Raw genomic sequence first — 19,918 nt, 5'->3', positions numbered from 1 at the left:
ATATATATATATATATATAATATATATATTATATATATATATATATATATATTTATATATATATATATATATATATATATATATATATATATATATATATATATATATATATATATATATATATATATATATAAACAAGGCATTGCCACCTGCCATTGGAGGACTGCTGAACATCAACACTCCAACACTTTACCTTATTAAATTAAATTAAATAAATATATATATATATATATATATATATATATATATATATATATATATATATATATATATATATATATATTTAATTTGTGAGGGTACCACCTCTGGTGCCAGTGTGGGGACCCATAGCCTCGGGGAAGAAAATAAAAAGTATTCAGAGGAGACCTTGTGGTCTCTCACTGAACACTAATATTATCTTCTCCTACCACCCCCATTCTTTTGTATGTACACATATATATCATATATATTTGCTTTATTTGAACCTTGTTACAAAAAAGGAGTTACCTATAGGTTACAAAGATGGTTATCATAGGTTGTCGAGTTCCTCCAGCTCCTCAGATGGCGGGCAGGAACCCTGGATTCAGTGTGCATTTCCCCTCTGTATCGCCACGCTGAGGTGCTTGAAAAGAAAGCTGGCAGCTCTAGGGTCCCTTGTTGTTTCAATGAGCCTAGAACCCAGTTCCTTCAAAGAACTGGTAGCACTTTTACCCCAGGCGCTGAGTGTCTCAGAAGCAATGGGGACAAAATTGTAGTGGTGATCCAGTTCTCTATACTTACGGGATTTGGCTGCTTCCCTGTGGGTGGCAGCACCACTTGGTTGTGCAACACTGAGGTTAATGTAGGTGTTAGCCAGGGTTGATACACTCGTGTAGTCCCATACCAACTGCTTGCCATTCTTCCAGGGGTTCACTGTGATACCATCCGGGCGACCAATAAGAGCATCAGAGTTACGGGGCGTTAGGTAACTGGGCTCTCTTTCAGCTGGGCATCCAGCTGTGGTGAGGCTCCTCTTGATGATGTCGTTAACTTCACTGTGCCTCGAGTGCCATCCCCCTGTGCTTTGGCAGAGTAGGCCATGGTGGCCGTACCTGTCAGCCACCACCTCGCCGCAAATACACCTATATCTGGTGTGGATTGGGGCAGCAAGGCGAAGGGCCACAGCAATTCGGAGGGCGTGTGGTGTGAGACGCGTGCCAGTTGCCGACATTGGGGTTGCTAACAGGAAATCCCCTGCATGTGGGGCTGCTACTGCTGTGAGGCGAGCAATGTCTTGTTGTGTTGTTGCAGCACCCAGGCACTCTGAAGCAACTTGGTCTACAATGGAGCCATCCCAGCTGGATTGCTTGTGGGCTTTTGGGGATAGTGGTTGAGGTGATGGGCCTGAACGAGAGGCCCACTCTGTGGCACAGCGTGTAAAATTGGGATCATGTACACCTGCCAGCTGATGTAAGTGGGCAGGTAGAATTTCCTTCACAAGGTCGTCGGATGCTGATAAGGAGGACAGGAAGGAAGGAACAGCGATTTGCGTTGCTGTTCGAACTCCGAGGCCCCCAAGTCTTACGGGAAGAGAGGCTTGTTTCCACTGTAGTCATCAAGAGAGAGGTTAAGGGCTTTTTCTAGCATTGATTTCAGTAACCGGTCATACTCACTTAGTTTTTGGCTGCTGTAAGATGGTGAACACCTCAGAAAGTAGGTTAACCTGGGGAGGGACAGACATCTGGTGATGAGGTAGAGTGCATCATGAGCATCAATATCCTCAATCCTCCCATCCATCCTCTTAAGGTCGGCGATTTTCTTATCAAGGTCCTCATCGATGGCTTTCAACCCCAGGGGAGCTCCTAGGAGTGTGCTGTCTTCAGGTTTAGTTTTATGGATATTTGGCAGAAGACCCTTTATTCTCTCTACGATGCCCTGGTTGGAACATATTATTTCACATTTAGAAGGGTTCAGGGTGAGGCCTAACACTGAACCTTGCTCCTGGATTTTTCTGATGTCCTCCAGGAGGGAGTCTTGGAAACCAGCTAGGGTACCATCATATAAGAACCAGATGTTAAGCTCGCTGGACAGAACCTCTGTGACTTGTTTGATAACTAAGCAGAAAAGGAGAGGAGCAAGGGGGTCACCCTGTTGGACGCCTTCTCGCGAGTCAGTTTCATCTTCGCCAATAAGTAGCTTAAGGTCCATACTGTAGCATGAATGTACAAAAGGGTAGAGGGAAGGGAAATAAAAATATATATATATATATATATATATATATATATATATATATATATATATATATATATATATATATATATATATATAATCATACACAGTAATGATTTAAGTGATAAACCAGTGTCACTGGAAGTACCTTTAGGTTAGCTTCTCAATTATCATCTTAGGATGGTATAGACACTAATTAATCACTCAAAATGTGCAATGATTGTATGAAAATTATTATATATATGCACAACTCAACTCGAGCTGTTATTAATTACAACCAAAATAGGGTCAGTACCATTAATTAATGGTGCTAGGTTGTTCAAAGTAGTACAACTAGAATATGGTAATAAATGGGACTCGGATGAACAATAAATAGTTCAACTAGTCAATGATAATAGGGGGGGATATGTTATCAATAAACACTAGTCAATGTATATTGTACCCTGTTGTGGGTTGGCAAGTAGTAAATATTGTATTGAGAAGACTAGTGCAATATATTAAATAGTTCTCGATTTAAGAGAAATAATATACACAATTATTAATAATAGCCTCTTAATTAGCCACTAGTATTATCTTGAAATTTTAAATCTTATTAGTAACCTCGCGAAATAAACACCACATAACTTTTGGATAATCTTGCGAGGGCGCAACCACTAATTTGGCTGGTTTTAAAAAAAGCGCTGACACTTTACGAAATAACACTCCATGAAATTGGTGGGTGATACACCCATGATGCCTGTGTTCCTGTTCGAAGATGGCCATATAATGTGGGAACCGACCTGTGAGATTTACATTTTTTTTAATTTATATGAATATATATAGAATTTATATATAAGTTAATTTATAAATTTCGATAGCAATTTGCATGATGTTTAGCGGACTGTATTTCTGCAATATTCTCACAAATCGATTTCTTGCACATTAGGGGTTTTTATAATAAATTTATATATATATATATATATATATATATATATATATATATATATATATATATATATATATATATATATTTATATATATATATATATATATATATATATATATATATATATATATATATATATATATATATATATATATGCAGATAATCAAACTACAGTATTAAGCTACATATATTAGTAATAATAATTAAGATCTTATCTTATTGTAGAGTAGGCTTAGTCCACCAAGTATAAACATGAATGAAGGCACCAAATAATCTTCATAGTTCAATCTAGCATCTCCATTCCTGTAATGGAGTACCAAGCAACTGTACTGCTTCCATTTTTATTATTCTTGTCAAAGGGCACTAGCTGTAAAGTCAGAATTCAAATATATAACAGCTATATCAGATGAAACATTTGTTATATTATTAGATTAAGGTTTATTAGACCAAGGATTAATTACCTGGGTTGAGTCGATGCCTCATGTCCTAACCGGAATTAATCCTATGTATCTGACATTACTGGCCAGAAATGACTTAGAGGAGATTTTGGAAAGACACTTCCATTGTTTAGATGTTGACTGCATGTTGATGATGGAAAAAGCACTAATTTGATCTCCATAACACTTTGACCAAGGGAGAATTATAGGAGGTGAACTTGTTCCAAGCGACTCAGTCTAACAACAATGGTTGACCTTCCTCCCACCTCTGACGCCTGGCTCACCTTGTCCAGATGTCAGTAATTGCTAGAAAGGTCACATTTATCCCATTTTGATAATTAAGTTAATTCAAATGATATGTTTTTATGATGTTATTAGTCCAAAGACTGCAGTATTAAGAATAACTCCCAACAGAATAGCTGGTGAATTTATAGCGCTATGTGGCAATGATATCTTGTTTTCTATTGACGGAAATTTCCACTGTGCTACATTTTGTATGGGTTAACTTGTGTATATAACAGTAGCAATATTATCTGCCTAATACAATATTCCTATTGTATTTAATGGTAGTAAATGGTGTCGAGTTTTCTGACATGCTGCTGGACTTTTCAAATTTATTATTTTTCTGTTATCTTCTTATTATGTATTTGATGTAACAGTACTTTATTGCCATTTGCATTTGTTATATCGAAACAATCAAACTACACTTTTAAATTATCCAAGTACTGCTGAATTTGGTATTTACTTTGAATCCTGTGATATTTACATACCTTTACCCTTCCTGGGTAGTAACCCAGTTCAATCTAGTTTTCATTGAAAATATTTCCATTTCTTCACTATATTTCTAAGCTACTATAAAACAAATATTTTACTAGATAATGATTTTTAGGAATATAACAATTCCGCTTAATTATTTGGTGTACTCCAAATTTAATAAGTGGTATTGTATAGTGTGTTATGGTGTAATATAGTTGAGTTATACCATCTCTGAAGTCAATGAAATATAAATTTGGGGGGAATTAACAAGAAAATATTAAATAATGATTATATAAACGTGTAATATTCATGTAATTTTAAGGGCTTCCTGAACCATTACAATTAATTTTTCAGACATTTCTGTGTACTGAAGCACAATTAAATATGGAAAAAAAGCTAACATAGTTCCATTTCACAAAGTGTCAGCATTGAAGACCCCTTCATTATTGACCTGTGTTATTGGCAAGTGTAGTACTTAAAATAAATAAAATAAAATAGGTAGAACACTTGGAGAAAAATAATATGACTAATAGGACTGATAGTATAGTTTTCGATGTGGAACTTCCTGTGTAAAAAAATAACTTGGTTTCTATGATAGAGCCACAGAGATTTCACAGGAAATAGATGGTTGGGTTGACTGCATATATCTACACCTAAAAAGAGTCTTTTGACAGAGACTCATTTAAGATGTAGTTCTGGAAACTGGAAGATACTGGAGGAGTTACAAGGAGGGTTCGAACATGGATGACAAATTTTCTAACCAACAGAATGTGGAGGGCAGTAATCAGAAGCAATTTATCAAACTGAAGAATAGGCACAAGGGGAGTACCACAGGGCTTATTTCATGCACTAGTAATCTTCATTGTATGCATAACCAACCTATTAGAAGATATATTGAATTATAAGAATAAGTTTGCTCATGATGCTAAGATACTAGGAAAGATTAAAAACATAGACGATTGTTATGCCCCTCAAGAAGACCTGGAAACTATTAGTGTATGTAGCACCACTTGGCAAATGGAAATTAATGTGAATAAATGGCATGTTATGGAATGTTAAGGAAGAGAAGATAGACAAACACACAACGTACAAATTCATCACTTAATAAAATTCATTATTACAATTAAATATCAAACGAGGTTGATGTGAGGCTACTAGACATAAATGTATATAAATTTATCTTAAGTTTAGAGAGAAACATTTAACATATAAATAAAACCCAGATAAAATATTGCACCTTCGTCTTTACTGAACACTAATATATCAATTTTATGTTGCCAACCCTTATATAGGGTAGGATGCCCAACTTGTCCAGTGTTGAGCTAAATATTGAACAACCTAATAATCATTTAAACATTGTACAGACCCCAGAAAGGGTCGGATCAATACCAACACGAGTTGTGCTGTACATATAATTAGATTACTCATATTATATTAATAATTACTACATTCATTTATATTTTATCTATAAAATTTTCATTTTTGAATCTTCATTGGTGTCTCTAATCCTTCGAATAGTGATAATGATAGGCTAGCCAAAGGTATTCCTACAGTGACACTGGTCACCACTCAAATTATTTGTGTGATTATATATGTACAATTTACTTTTAATGTGCCAACCCCAAAGAGAGGTAGGATATAGCGTAGTGACTGGATATTAATCCTCTGCTATTACTCCTCAAAATTGTTTACCTCAATGAATCAGTACCCCAGATATCTTCATTTAGAAGCTATGGAATAAATCAGCCACCATGGCTGATCCAGAGTAAACAAAACGTGCCTTAGCAGCACTTAAACGTCACCTGACAAGACTACTCATTATATTTGAGAATTTGTCACTAGAGTCTCCATTTGATTTTACCCATATGGAAATCTCTCCATTGGTGGCCGATAACAAATTCGATGATATGAAAAGATTGATTGAATTTTACCGAAGTAAACTCCTTGCCAACACAAACAGCAGTAAACATAACCCTGACGCAATGTATGAGGATGATACTCAAGCCAAGTTAAGTCCTTTACTACACCTATTAGCTGTTCATAAGGCAACACCTAGAATAATAGTGTTTCAATCCAGTTCAGCACAGTAACCAACTTTTGCTAGACTAGATGAAGAAAACTGGGACACCTTTTGGATGTCTTCTAACACTCATGTTTATTCTAAGGCAACCATACCAAAGGTGACAAAGTTCACATACCTTCAAAGCCTTATCAAAGAGGAGGCCAAGAAGGTCATAGCTAATCTGTCCCTTGATGAGGACACTTATGATATAGCTATACAGTTGTTGAAAGTCAATTACTACACCAAACAAATAGTATAGCTAATCAATTGGTCGATTTAACCTCACCTATCAACTGAACAGACTCACTTCAAGACATCAGGTTAGAGTTGGAGTCGCTTGTGAGAGCCCTTACCACCAAAGTAGATGTACAAGCTTCCGAATGGTTACTAAAGTTGAGCATCCAGAGGAAGCTCCCTTGAGATTTTTTAGCTGAAATCTCATCTCATTTTAAGACAAACGTCCCATCCATAGATGAAATCTTCCAGGGATTGAGAATAACAGTCAATAGAATGAAAGCTCACAATAAAATTTAATCTGATACTGAAAAGTCATACACTGAGAAATCAGGGAGACCAACGAGTATGACAAATAATCCTAATAAATCTAAATCTACCATCTCCAATCCAAGGTAGAAGAAAGGCCGTGTGGGTACATATGCAGCGAGTTCCTCAAAGCCTTTTATTTTTTTATTTGGATCCACCAAATGGGGCCTCGTAGCCTGGTGGATAGCGCGCAGGACTCGTGATTCTATGGCGCGGGTTCGATTCCCGCACGAGGCAGAAACAAATGGGCAAAGTTTCTTTCACCCTGAATGCCCCTGTTACCTAGCAGTAAATAGGTACCTGGGAGTTAAGTCAGCTGTCACGGGCTGCTTCCTGGCCCGGACCGGGCCTCGGGGACACTGAAGCCCCGAAATCATCTCAAGATAACCTCAAGATAACCACCAAAATAAACGGTTGTGAATCCCAAAGGTGCTGTAGGCTGGGGAACGTGTGTGCTCTGCCAAGAAGGACATTTAATATATCACGCGCAAATTACCCTGATCGTACTAAAAGGGTAAAGCGACTCAAGGAGTTGCACAAACGCACAAGGTACCTACGGTCATATGACTCCTGTACCTGTGCAGTCCAACTAAGCACCTACAGTAGGTGCAATAAGGGCCAACACCAGACCGCACTGTGTGGAGACAAAATCAAAGTTCTCCAAGGCCAAGACAGAGGTAGAGACCTCTACCTCCATGCAGTACTGCAAAGTATGACATGATATAGGTGTCCTATCCACAAAGTTAAGCAATGGCACAACTTTACCCACTACCCAATTCATCCTTAAAAACAAAAGGGCCAAAGTCAACACCATATTTTACTTATTTCAGGGGACAAGAAGCGCGAGTGTATTCATTCACATTAGGCCCCTCATCCCAGTATCCTCTGCAACCCTGGTATCCACCTCACAAATCCTCACACCCATGGCACAGCTTCCTCCACCAGCAGAACATTCATCAAGGAGGAGATTTGAGAAGGGACAGAAGAAAGTGAGCCTCAAGGCAATGTACACTAACATAGACGGTATTACAAATAAAGCAAATGAACTTGGAGAATGGGTACTAGAGGAAAACCCAGACATAATAGCTCTCACAGAAACAAAACTGACGAAAACAATAACAAATGCAGTGTTCCCACAGGACTATTATGTTATGAGGAAAGAGAGAGAAGGAAGAGGTGGGGGTGGTGTAGTTCTGCTGGTAAGAAAAGGCTGGGATTTTGAGGAGTTGGTTGTTCAGGGATGTGAAGGTTTCAGTGACTACATAATAGGAACAATAACAACTGGAGGGCAAAAAATTATAGTCGTAGTCATATATAATCCGCCACCAAATGACAGAAGACCCAGACAGGAATATGATAGAAACAATATGGCCACCATTAACATAATGGAGAGAGCAGCTTCTGTTGCTAGCAGGAATGGATCTGGACTACTAATCATGTGAGACTTCAACCATGGGAAGATAGATTGGGAGAACAGAGACCCGCATGGAGGACCAGAAACATGCAGAGCTAAGCTGCTGGACGATGGCAACAAAAAACTTTCTAAGCCAGCACATCAAGGATCCAACAAGAATGAGAGGAGAGGATGAACCAGCAATGCTTGATCTGATATTTACCCTAAATGAGTGGGATATAAGGGAAGTCAGGATGGGAGCACCCTTGGGAATGAGTGATCACAGTGTATTGAACTTTGAGTACCTGGTAGGGCTAGGAATTATCCCCCCCCCCCAAAAAAAAAGAACTAGGAAACAAAAGGCTGGCATACCGAAAGGGAAATTATGAGGAGATGAGAAGCTTCCTAAGGGAAATACCTTGGGACACAGACCTCAGAGCTAAGTCTGTATAATATATGATGGACTATGTCACCCAAAAGTGTCAGGAGGCAGTAAGCAGATACATCCGCCCCAAAAGGAAAAATCCGAGAAGCAAAAGAAGAATCCATGGTATAATAGGGCATGTATGAAAGCACAGAAACTGAACAAAAGGGCGTGGAGGAACTTCCGGAATAACAGAACACCAGAAAGCAGAGAGAGATACCAGAGAACCAGGAATGAGTATGTCTGGGTGAGAAGAGAAGCAGAGAAAAGTTATGAAAATGATATAGCAAACAAAGCCAAGACCGAACCAAAGCTACTCCACAGTCACATCAGAAGGAAAACAACAGTGAAAGAACAGGTAGTGAAACTTAGAACAGGCGAGGACAGGTATACAGAGAATGACAAAGAGGTGTGTGATGAACTCAACTAGAGGTTCCAAGAGGTCTTCACAACAGAACAAGGTGAGGTCACTGGCTAGGAGAAAGGGAAGTAAACCACGCGGCCTTGGAAGAGTTTGAAATTACGAGAGAGGAGGTCAAGAGACACCTCCTGGACCTGGATGTTAGAAAGGCTGTTGGGCCAGACGGGATCACGCCATGGGTACTGAAAGAGTGTGCAGAGGAACTTTGCTTGCCACTCTCCATAGTGTATAGTAGGTCACTGGAGACGGGAGACCTACCAGAAATATTGAAGACGGCGAATGTGGACCCAATATACAAAAAGGGCAAAAGGCAAAAGGCACTGAACTACAGGCCAGTGTCCTTAACTTGTATACCATGCAAGGTGATGGAGAAGATCGTGAGAAAAACCTGGTAGCACATCTGGAGAGAAGGGACTTCGTGACAAATCGACAACATGGGTTCAGGGAGGGTAAATCTTGCCTGACGGGCTTAATAGAATTCTATGACCAGATAATACAGATTAAGCAAGAAAAAGAGGGCTGGGCGGACCTCATTTTCTTGGATTGTCGGAAAGCCTTTGACACAGTACCGCATACGATGCTGGTACATAAGCTGGAGAGACAGGCAGATGTAGCTGGTAAGGTGCTCCAGTGGATAAGGGAGTACCTAAGCAATAGGAAGCAGAGAGTTACGGTGAGGGGTGAGACCTCCGATTGGCGCGAAGTCACCAGTGGAGTCCCACAGGGCTCTGTACTCAGTCCTATCTTGTTTCTGATATATGTAAATGATCTCCCGGACGGTATAGATTCATTTCTATCAATGTTTGCAGACGATGCCAAAATTATGAGAAGGATTAAAACAGAAGAGGACTGTTTGAGGCTTCAAGAAGACCTAGACAAACTGCAGGAATGGTCGAACAATTGGTTGTTAGAGTTTAACCCAACCAAATGTAATATAATGAAGATAGGTGCAGGGAGCAGGAGGCCAAATGCAAGGTATTATCTGGGAGATGAAATTCTTCAGGAGTCAGAGAAAGAAAAAGACTTGAGAGTTGATATCACGCCAGACCTGTCTCCTGCAGCACATATCAAGAGGATAACATCAGGGGCATATGCCAGGCTGGCCAACATACGAACGGCATTCAGAAATTTGTGTAAAGAATCATTCAGAACTTTGTATACCACATATGTCAGGCCAATCCTGGAGTATGCAGCCCCAGCATGGAGTTCATATCTAGTCAAGGATAAGGCTAAACTGGAAAAGGTTCAAACATTTGCTACCAGACTTTTACCCGAGCTGAGAGGTATGAGCTACGAGGAGAGACTACGGGAATTAAACCTCACTTCGCTGGAAGACAGAAGAGTTAGAAGGGACATGATCACCACATTCAAGATTCTGAAGGGAATTGATAGGGTAGATAAAGACAGGCTATTTAACACAAGGGGCACACGCACAAGGGGACACAGGTGGAAACTGAGCGCCCAAATGAGCCACAGAGATATTAGAAAGAACTTTTTTAGTGTCAGAGTGGTTGACAAATGGAATGCATTAGGAAGTGATGTGGTGGAGGCTGACTCCATACACAGTTTCAAGTGTAGATATGATAGAGCCCAATAGGCTCAGGAACCTGTACAACTGTTGATTGACGGTTGAGAGGCGGGACCAAAGAGCCAGAGCTCAACCCTCGCAAGCACAACTAGGTGAGTACATCTAGATGAGTACACACACAAACACGCACTCACACACACACAATCACACACACACACACACACACACACACACACACACACACACACACACACATACACACACACACACACACACACACACACACACACACACACACACACACACAGATGTGATGAAACAGTTGACAACACTAGATGCAAACAAAGCTGTTGGACCAGACAAAGTTTCACCGTGGATACTTAAAGAGGCAGCGCAGGCTCTCAGCGTGCCACTGGCAATGATCTTTAATGAGTCACTTATGTCGGGAGAATTGCCCAATTGCTGGAAGGAGGCAAATGTCGTACCGATTTTCAAAAAAGGTGGTAGAGAGGAGGCACTTAACTACAGACCCGTATCACTGACAAGCATCCCCTGCAAAATACTTGAAAGAATAATTAGGCTAAGACTTGTTGAGCACCTGGAGAGCATTGGGTTTGTAAACAAGCACCAACATGGGTTCTGAACAGAGAAATCATGCCTAACAAACCTTTTAGAATTCTATGATAAAGTAACAAGGATAAGGCAGGACAGAGAAGGCTGGGCAGACTGCATATTTCTTGACTGCCAAAAGGCCTTTGATACAGTACCGCACATGAGACTGCTATATAAACTTGAGAGGCAGGCAGGAGTAAGCGGAAAGGCCCTAGTTTGGGTGAAGAACTACCTAATAGGAAGGAGCCAGAGGGTAATGGTAAGGGGCGAGAAGTCGGACTGGCGAACAGTAACAAGTGAAGTACCTCAAGGGTCGGTGCTGGGACAAATCCTCTTTCTAATTTACGTAAATGATATGTTTACAGGAGTGGAATCATACATGTCAATGTTTGCGGATGACGCAAAATTAATGAGAAGAGTTGTGACAGACGAGGATTGTAGGATCCTCCAAGAGGACTTAAACAGGTTGCAGAGATGGTCAGGGAAATGGCTACTGGAGTTTAACACCAGTAAATGTAAAGTTATGCAAATGGGATCAGTTGACAGGAGACCAAAGGGACAGTACACAATGAAGGGGAACAGCCTATCTGTAACGATTCGAGAAAGAGGCCTGGGAGTGGATGTGACACCTAATCTAACTCCTGAGGCACATATAAATAGGATAACGACAGCAGCGTACTCTACACTGGCGAAAATTAGAACTTCATTCAGAAACCTAAATGAGGAGGCTTTTAGGGCGCTTTACACTGCCTACGTGAGACCCGTCTTAGAGTATGCCGCGCCATCATGGAGCCCCCACCTGAAGAAACACATAAAGAAACTGGAGAAGGTTCAGAGGTTTGCGACGAGGCTTGTCCCAGAGTTACGAGGGATGGGATATGAAGAGCGTCTGAAGGAACTGAACCTTACGACACTAGAGAAAAGAAGGGAGAGAGGAGATATGATAGGGACATATAAAATACTCAGGGGAATTGACAAAGTGGAAATAGATGAAATGTTCACACGTAATAATAACAGAACGAGGGGACATGGGTGGAAACTGGAAACTCAGATGAGTCACAGAGATGTTAGGAAGTTTTCTTTTAGCGTGAGAGTAGTGGAAAAATGGAATGCACTTGGGGAACAGGTTGTGGAAGCAAATACGATTCATACTTTTAAAACTAGGTATGATAGGGAAATGGGACAGGAGTCATTGCTGTAAACAACCGATAGCTGGAAAGGCGGGATCAAAGAGTCAATGCTCGATCCTGCAAGCACAAATAGGTGAGTACACACACACACACACACACACACACACAGCGGCATATGCCAGGCTGGCCAACATACGAACGGCATTCAGAAACTTGTGTAAAGAATCATTCAGAACTTTGTATACCACATATGTCAGGCCAATCCTGGAGTATGCAGCCCCAGCATGGAGTCCATATCTAGTCAAGGATAAGATTAAACTGGAAAAGGTTCAAAGGTTTGTCACCAGACTAGTACCCGAGCTGAGAGGTATGAGCTACGAGGAGAGACTACGGGAATTAAACCTCACTTCGCTGGAAGACAGAAGAGTTAGGGGGTACATGATCACCACATTCAAGATTCTGAAGGGAATTGATAGGGTAGATAAAGACAGTAGATTTAACACAAGGGGACACAGGTGGAAACTGAGTGCCCAAATGAGCCACAGAGATATTAGAAAGAACTTTTTTAGTGTCAGAGTGGTTGACTAATGGAATGCATTAGAGGGTGATGTGGTGGAGGCTGACTCCATACACAGTTTCAAGTGTAGATATGATAGAGCCTGATAGGCTCAGGAATCTGTACACCTGTTGATTGACGGTTGAGAGGCGGGACCAAAGAGCCAGAGCTCAACCCCAGCAAACACAACTAGGTGAGTACAACTAGGTGAGTGAGTACACACACACACACACTCTCGCACACACATACACACACACACACACACACTCACACACACACACACACACACACACACACACACACACAAACACACACACACACACACACAGGTCAAGCGGGATGGTAAGACAACAGAATGAAGCTGGAGGAGAGGGACTGGACGAGTCATTCATGGAGATGATTGCTAAGGCATGGAAGGAAGTCAGTGGGGAATTGAAGGACCTGAGGGAAACTATATATAAGCTGCAGACAGAACTAAGTGCAGCGCAAGAGGAGATAAAAAGCCTAAAAACAGGCCCTCCTCAGACTCTGGTCCAGGGGACCAACCCCCAGGTAGCAGGAGATGTAGCAATGGCAGGGACCGCAACAATTGGCCCAACCTTTGCTGAAATGCTGAAGAGCCCAGGAGCAATCTCCACACTCAAGGAAGTTGTAATGAAAGCAGTAACCTCACAGGAGGCAGCTAGATGCACGAGCCAGTTACTAGAAAGGAAAAGAGCTGTATTAGTGGTAGGTGTGAAGGAACAAGAGGGCTCCACAAGGGAGGAATCGAGGAATAAAGACAAAGCTGAAGTGGCAGGGATATTAAAGGAGATAGGAATGGAAGGGGCTGAACGAGACATAGAACAGTTTTTCCGGATTGGCCAGTACAACAGAGACAAAAAGAGATTGATCAAGGTAGTATTCAAAAGCGAGGACATCAAAGAGGACATCCTAGTAAAGAAGAACAAATTGAGGTATGCAAGGAACTACAAAGAGATATATGTTCAGAGGGACATGACCAGAGACGAGATAGTAAGGGCAGCAGATGCAAGGAAAAGGCGCAAGGAGAGGAAAGGGAGCCAGGGAACCTCAACCTCCATCCCAGCAATCCCAGAGGGGAGTGGGGAGCCCCAATCCAGCAACCCAGGAACCCCAGGGGGGAATGCAACACCCCAGCCCACCACCCAATAGGGCCCTCCCTACCCCCCTGCACAAACTCTTCCTTGCCCCTGCACAATGCCCATCAGGAAACCCAAATCCTCCCCCTCCCCTTACCCCCAAGTAGCCCCTGTTTTCCCAGCTCCTGGTCTTCTCCCTGCCCCAAGCAGGCCTGAGCAAGACCAAAGCCCTCTATCCCCCACTCCATCTCCCTCCAACCCCCTGTCAACTACACTGCAGGAAGGCGTGCCCTTTCCCCAAGCAATCCCTGCTCTCTCACCCTCAGGACTTCTTCCTGCCCCAAGCAGGCCTGAGGAAGACCAAAGCCCTCCATCCCCCACTCCACCTCCCCCTGAAACCCTGGAAACTACCTCACAGGAGGAGAAGCCTACCCAAGTAGCAATGACCATAGAACAACTTCCTACACTTGTGGGGAGTGAGGGTGAAATTGGATATAAGAAAGTGAGCTTCAAGGTAATGTACTCAAACATTGATGGGATTACCAATAAAGCAAGTGAACTGGCAGAAAGGGTGCAAGAAGAAAACCCTGATGTAATAGGACTAACGGAAACCAAATTGTTAGGAGTCATAACAGATGCTGTGTTTCCAAAGGACTACTATATAGTAAGGAAAGAGAGGGAAGGGAGAGGAGATGGAGGAGTGGCCCTGCTGATAAGGAAGGACTGGAGTTTTGATGAGATGGAAATTCTGGGCTGTTACGGATTCAGAGATTACATAACAGGAACTATAACAATGGGTGGACCTAAGATAATAGTGGCAGTCATTTACAACCCTCCCCTAAATGACAGAGAACCTAGACAGGAGTTTGATAGGAACAACATGGCAACCATTAATATAATAGAGAGAGCAGCTTCAATTGCCTGCAGGAATGGCTCCAGACTCTTAATCATGGTCGATTTCAACCATGGAAAGATAGACTGGGAGAATGGGGACCCACATGGTAGTGCAGATACGTGGAGAGCTAAACTCTTGGAAGTGGCAACAAGGAATTTTCTGAGCCAGCATGTCAAGGAACCCACAAGAGTGATAGGCAATGATGCACCAGCTAGACTTGACTTGATATTCACCCTGAATGAGTCAGAAATAAGGGAAGTCAAAGTTGAAGCCCCCATAGGAATGAGTGACCACAGTGTACTGACCTTTGAGTACTTGGTGGAGGTAGGGATAACCTATCCAAGGATGGGAGTAGAGGGAAAAAGACTGAATAACCGAAGAGGAAAATATGACGAGATGAGGAGCTTCCTCAGGGGAATTCCATGGGAAACAGAACTTAGAGACAAGAATGTGCAGGTCATGATGGATTTTGTCACCCAGAAGTGCCAGGAAGCTGCAGACAGGTTTATCCCCGTCCAAAAGGAGAAAAACGAAAAACAGAAAAACCCATGCTCCAACCAGGAATGCAAGGTAACGAAGCAACTGAGTAAAAGAACATGGAGAAACTACAGAAATAACAGAACACCAGAGAGCAGGGAGAGATACCAGAGGGCCAGAAATGAGTACCTCAGAGTGAGGAGGGAAGCAGAGAGACAGTTTGAAAATGACATCGCGAGTAAAGCCAAGACCCAACCAAAGCTGCTCCACAGCCACATCAGGAGGAAAACACCAGTGAAGGAACAAGTGATGAAGCTGCAAAAAACGGAGAACAGATACACAGAATGATAAGGAGGTGTGTGAAGAACTCAACAAGAGATTCCAGGAGGTCTTCACAATAGAACAAGGAGAAGCCCCTGCACTAAATGAGGAGGCGGCAAACGAAGCAACCTTGGAGGAATTTGACCTCACCAGTGATGAAGTCAAAATGTGTCTGCTGGAGCTGGATGTGACAAAGGCTGTTGGGCCTGACAGAATCTCACCATGGATACTAAAGGAAGGTGCAGAAGCACTAAGTGTGCCACTCTCTATGGTGGTCACTGGAATCAGGAGACTTACCAAAAAGTTGGAAGACAGCTAACGTGGTCCCATTATACAAAAAGGGTGACAGGCAAGAGGCACTGAATTACAGGCCAGTTTCCTTAACTTGTATGCCATGCAAGGTGATGGAGAAGATCGTGAGGAAAAGGCTCGTAGAGCATCTGGAGGGAAATAACTTTGTAACGCACCACCAACATGGGTTCAGGGATGGTAAATCGTGCCTCACAGGTTTAATAGAATTTTATGACCAGGCACCAAAAATTAGGCAGGAAAGAGAAGGGGTGGGCCGACTGCATTTTCCTGGATTGACAAAAAGCCTTTGACACAGTACCCCATAAAAGGCTGTTAAAAGAGTTGGAGCAGGAGTAAAAGGGAAGGTGCTCCAGTGGATAAGGGAGTACTTAAGCAACAGGAAACAGCGACTAACGGTGAGGGGGAGACATCAGAGTGGCGAGATGTCACCAGCGGAGGCCCACAGGGCTCAGTATTTGGACCGATCCTGTTTCTAATATATGTGAACGATCTTCCGGAGGGTATAGACTCATTCTTCTCAATGTTTGCTGATGATGCAAAAATTATGAGAAGAATCAAGACGTATGAAGATAGACAGAGACTACAGGATGACCTGGATAAACTGGAGGAATGGTCTAGAAAATGGCTGCTAAAGTTCAACTCGGGAAAGTGTAAGGTGATGAAATTAGGCGAAGGGAGCAGGAGGCTGAACACAAGGTATCATCTGGGAGGTGAAATTCTGTAAGAGTCAAATAGAGAGAAAGACCTGGGGGTTGATATCACACCGAACCTGTCCCCAGAGGCCCACATCAAAAGAATATCATCAGCGGCATATGCTAGACTGGCCAACATAAGAACTGCCTTTAGAGACTTGTGTAAGGAATCTTTCAGAACCCTGTATACCACTTATGTAAGACCAATCCTGGAGTATGCAGCTCCAGCCTGGAGTCCATACCTAGTTAAACACAAGACAAAGTTAGACAAGATTCAGTGGTATGCCACCAGGCTCGTCCCGAAACTGAGAAGATTGAGCTACGAGGAAAAGCTAAAGGAGCTGAACCTCATATCCCTGGAAAACAGAAGAGTAAGGTGAGACATGATAACCACCTACAAAATTCTCAGGGAAATTGACAGGGTGGACAAAGACAAACTCTTCAGCACGGATGGGACACGAACAAGGGGACACAGGTGGAAACTTAGTACCCAGATGAGCCACAGAGACGTTAAAAAGAATTTTTCAGTGTCAGAGTAGTTAATAAATGGAATGCACTAGGAAGTGATGTGGTGGAGGCTGACTCCATACACAGTGGGGCCTCGTAGCCTGGTGGATAGCGCGCAGGACTCGTAATTCTGTGGCGCGGGTTCGATTCCCGCACGAGGCAGAAACAAATGGGCAAAGTTTCTTTCACCCTAAGTGCCCCTGTTACCTAGCAGTAAATAGGTACCTGGGAGTTAGTCAGCTAGCTCAACCCCCAGAGCCAGAGCTCAACCCCCGCAAACACAACTAGGTGAGTACACACGCACACACACACACACACACACAAGTGTCAGGAGGCAGTAAACAGGTTCATCCCAGCCCAAAGGGAAAAATCCGAGAAGCAACAGAAGAATCCATGGTATAATAGGGCATGTATGGAAGCGAAGAAACTGAACAAAAAGGCGTGGAGGAACTTCCGGAATAACAGAACACCAGAAAGCAGAGAGAGATACCAGAGAACCAGAAATGAGTACGTCAGGGTGAGAAGAGAAGCAGAGAAAAATTTTGAAAATGATATAGCAAACAAAGCCAAGACCGAACCAAAGCTATTCCACAGTCACATCAGAAGGAAAACAACAGTGAAAGAACAGGTATTGAAACTTAGAACAGGCGAGGACAGGTACACAGAGAATGACAGAGAGGTGTGTGAGGAACTCAACAAGAGGTTCCAGGAGGTCTTCACAATAGAACAGGGTGAGGTCACTGTGCTAGGAGAAAGGGAGGTAAACCAGGCGGCCTTGGAGGAGTTCGAAATTACGAGAGAGGAGGTCAAGAGACACCTGCTGGATCTGGATGTTAGAAAGGCTGTTGGTCCAGATGGGATCTCACCATGGGTACTGAAAGAGTGTGCAGAGGCACTTTGCCTGCCACTCTCCATAGTGTATAGTAAGTCACTAGAGACGGGAGACCTACCAGAAATATGGAAGACGGCGAATGTGGTCCCAATATACAAAAAGGGCGACAGACAAGAGGCACTGAACTACAGGCCAGTGTCCTTGACTTGTATACCATGCAAGGTGATGGAGAAGATCGTGAGAAAAAACCTGGTAACACATCTGGAGAGAAGGGACTTCGTGACAAATCGCCAACATGGATTCAGGGAGGGTAAATCTTGCCTTACAGGCTTGATAGAATTCTACGATCAGGTGACACAGATTAAGCAAGAAAGAGAGGGCTGGGCGGACTGCATTTTCTTGGATTGTCGGAAAGCCTTTGACACAGTACCGCATAAGAGGCTGGTACATAAGCTGGAGAGACAGGCAGGTGTAGCTGGTAAGGTGCTCCAGTGGATAAGGGAGTATCTAAGCAATAGGAAGCAGAGAGTTACGGTGAAGGGTGAGACCTCCGATTGGCGTGAAGTCACCAGTGGAGTCCCACAGGGCTCTGTACTCGGTCCTATCTTGTTTCTGATATATGTAAATGATCTCCCGGAGGGTATCGATTCATTTCTCTCAATGTTTGCGGACGATGCTAAAATTATGAGAAGGATTAAAACAGAAGAGGACTGTTTGAGGCTTCAAGAAGACCTAGACAAGCTGAAGGAATGGTCGAACAAATGGTTGTTAGAGTTTAACCCAACCAAATGTAATGTAATGAAGATAGGTGTAGGGAGCAGGAGGCCAGATACAAGGTATCATCTGGGAGAGGAAATTCTTCAGGAGTCAGAGAAGGAAAAAGACTTGGGGGTTGATATCACGCCAGACCTGTCTCCTGCAGCACATATCAAGCGGATAACATCAGCGGCATATGCCAGGCTGGCCAACATACGAACGGCATTCAGAAACTTGTGTAAAGAATCATTCAGAACTTTGTATACCACATATGTCAGGCCAATCCTGGAGTATGCAGCCCCAGCATGGAGTCCATATCTAGTCAAGGATAAGACTAAACTGGAAAAGGTTCAAAGGTTTGCCACCAGACTAGTACCCGAGCTGAGAGGTATGAGCTACGAGGAGAGACTACGGGAATTAAACCTCACTTCGCTGGAAGACAGAAGAGTTAGGGGGGACATGATCACCACATTCAAGATTCTGAAGGGGATTGATAGGGTAGATAAAGACAGTCTTTTTAACACAAGGGGAACACGCACAAGGGGACACAGGTGGAAACTGAGTGCCCAAATGAGCCACCGAGTTATTAGAAAGAACTTTTTTAGTGTCAGAGTGGTTGACAAATGGAATGCATTAGGAAGTGATGTGGTGGAGGCTGACTCCATACACAGTTTCAAGTGTAGATATGACAGAGCCCGATAGGCTCATGAATATGTACACCTGTTGATTGACGGTTGAGAGGCGGGACCAAAGAGCCAGAGCTCAACCCCCGCAAACACAACTAGGTGAGTACAACTAGGTGAGTACACACACACACACACACACACACACACACACATATATATCCATATCCATATCCTTATCCATATCTAGTCAAGGATAAGACTAAACTGGAAAAGGTTCAAAGGTTTGCCACCAGACTAGTACCTGAGCTGAGAGGTATGAGCTACGAGGAGAGACTACGGGAATTAAACCTCACTTCGTTGGAAGACAGAAGAGTTAGGGGGGACATGATCACCACATTCAAGATCCTCAAGGGAATTGACAGGGTT

Source organism: Procambarus clarkii, chromosome 85 (genome assembly GCF_040958095.1).
Source record: "Procambarus clarkii isolate CNS0578487 chromosome 85, FALCON_Pclarkii_2.0, whole genome shotgun sequence".
NCBI lineage: Eukaryota > Metazoa > Arthropoda > Malacostraca > Decapoda > Cambaridae > Procambarus > Procambarus clarkii.
The sequence above is the reverse complement of the archived record's forward strand: the minus strand, read 5'-3'. Positions refer to the sequence as shown.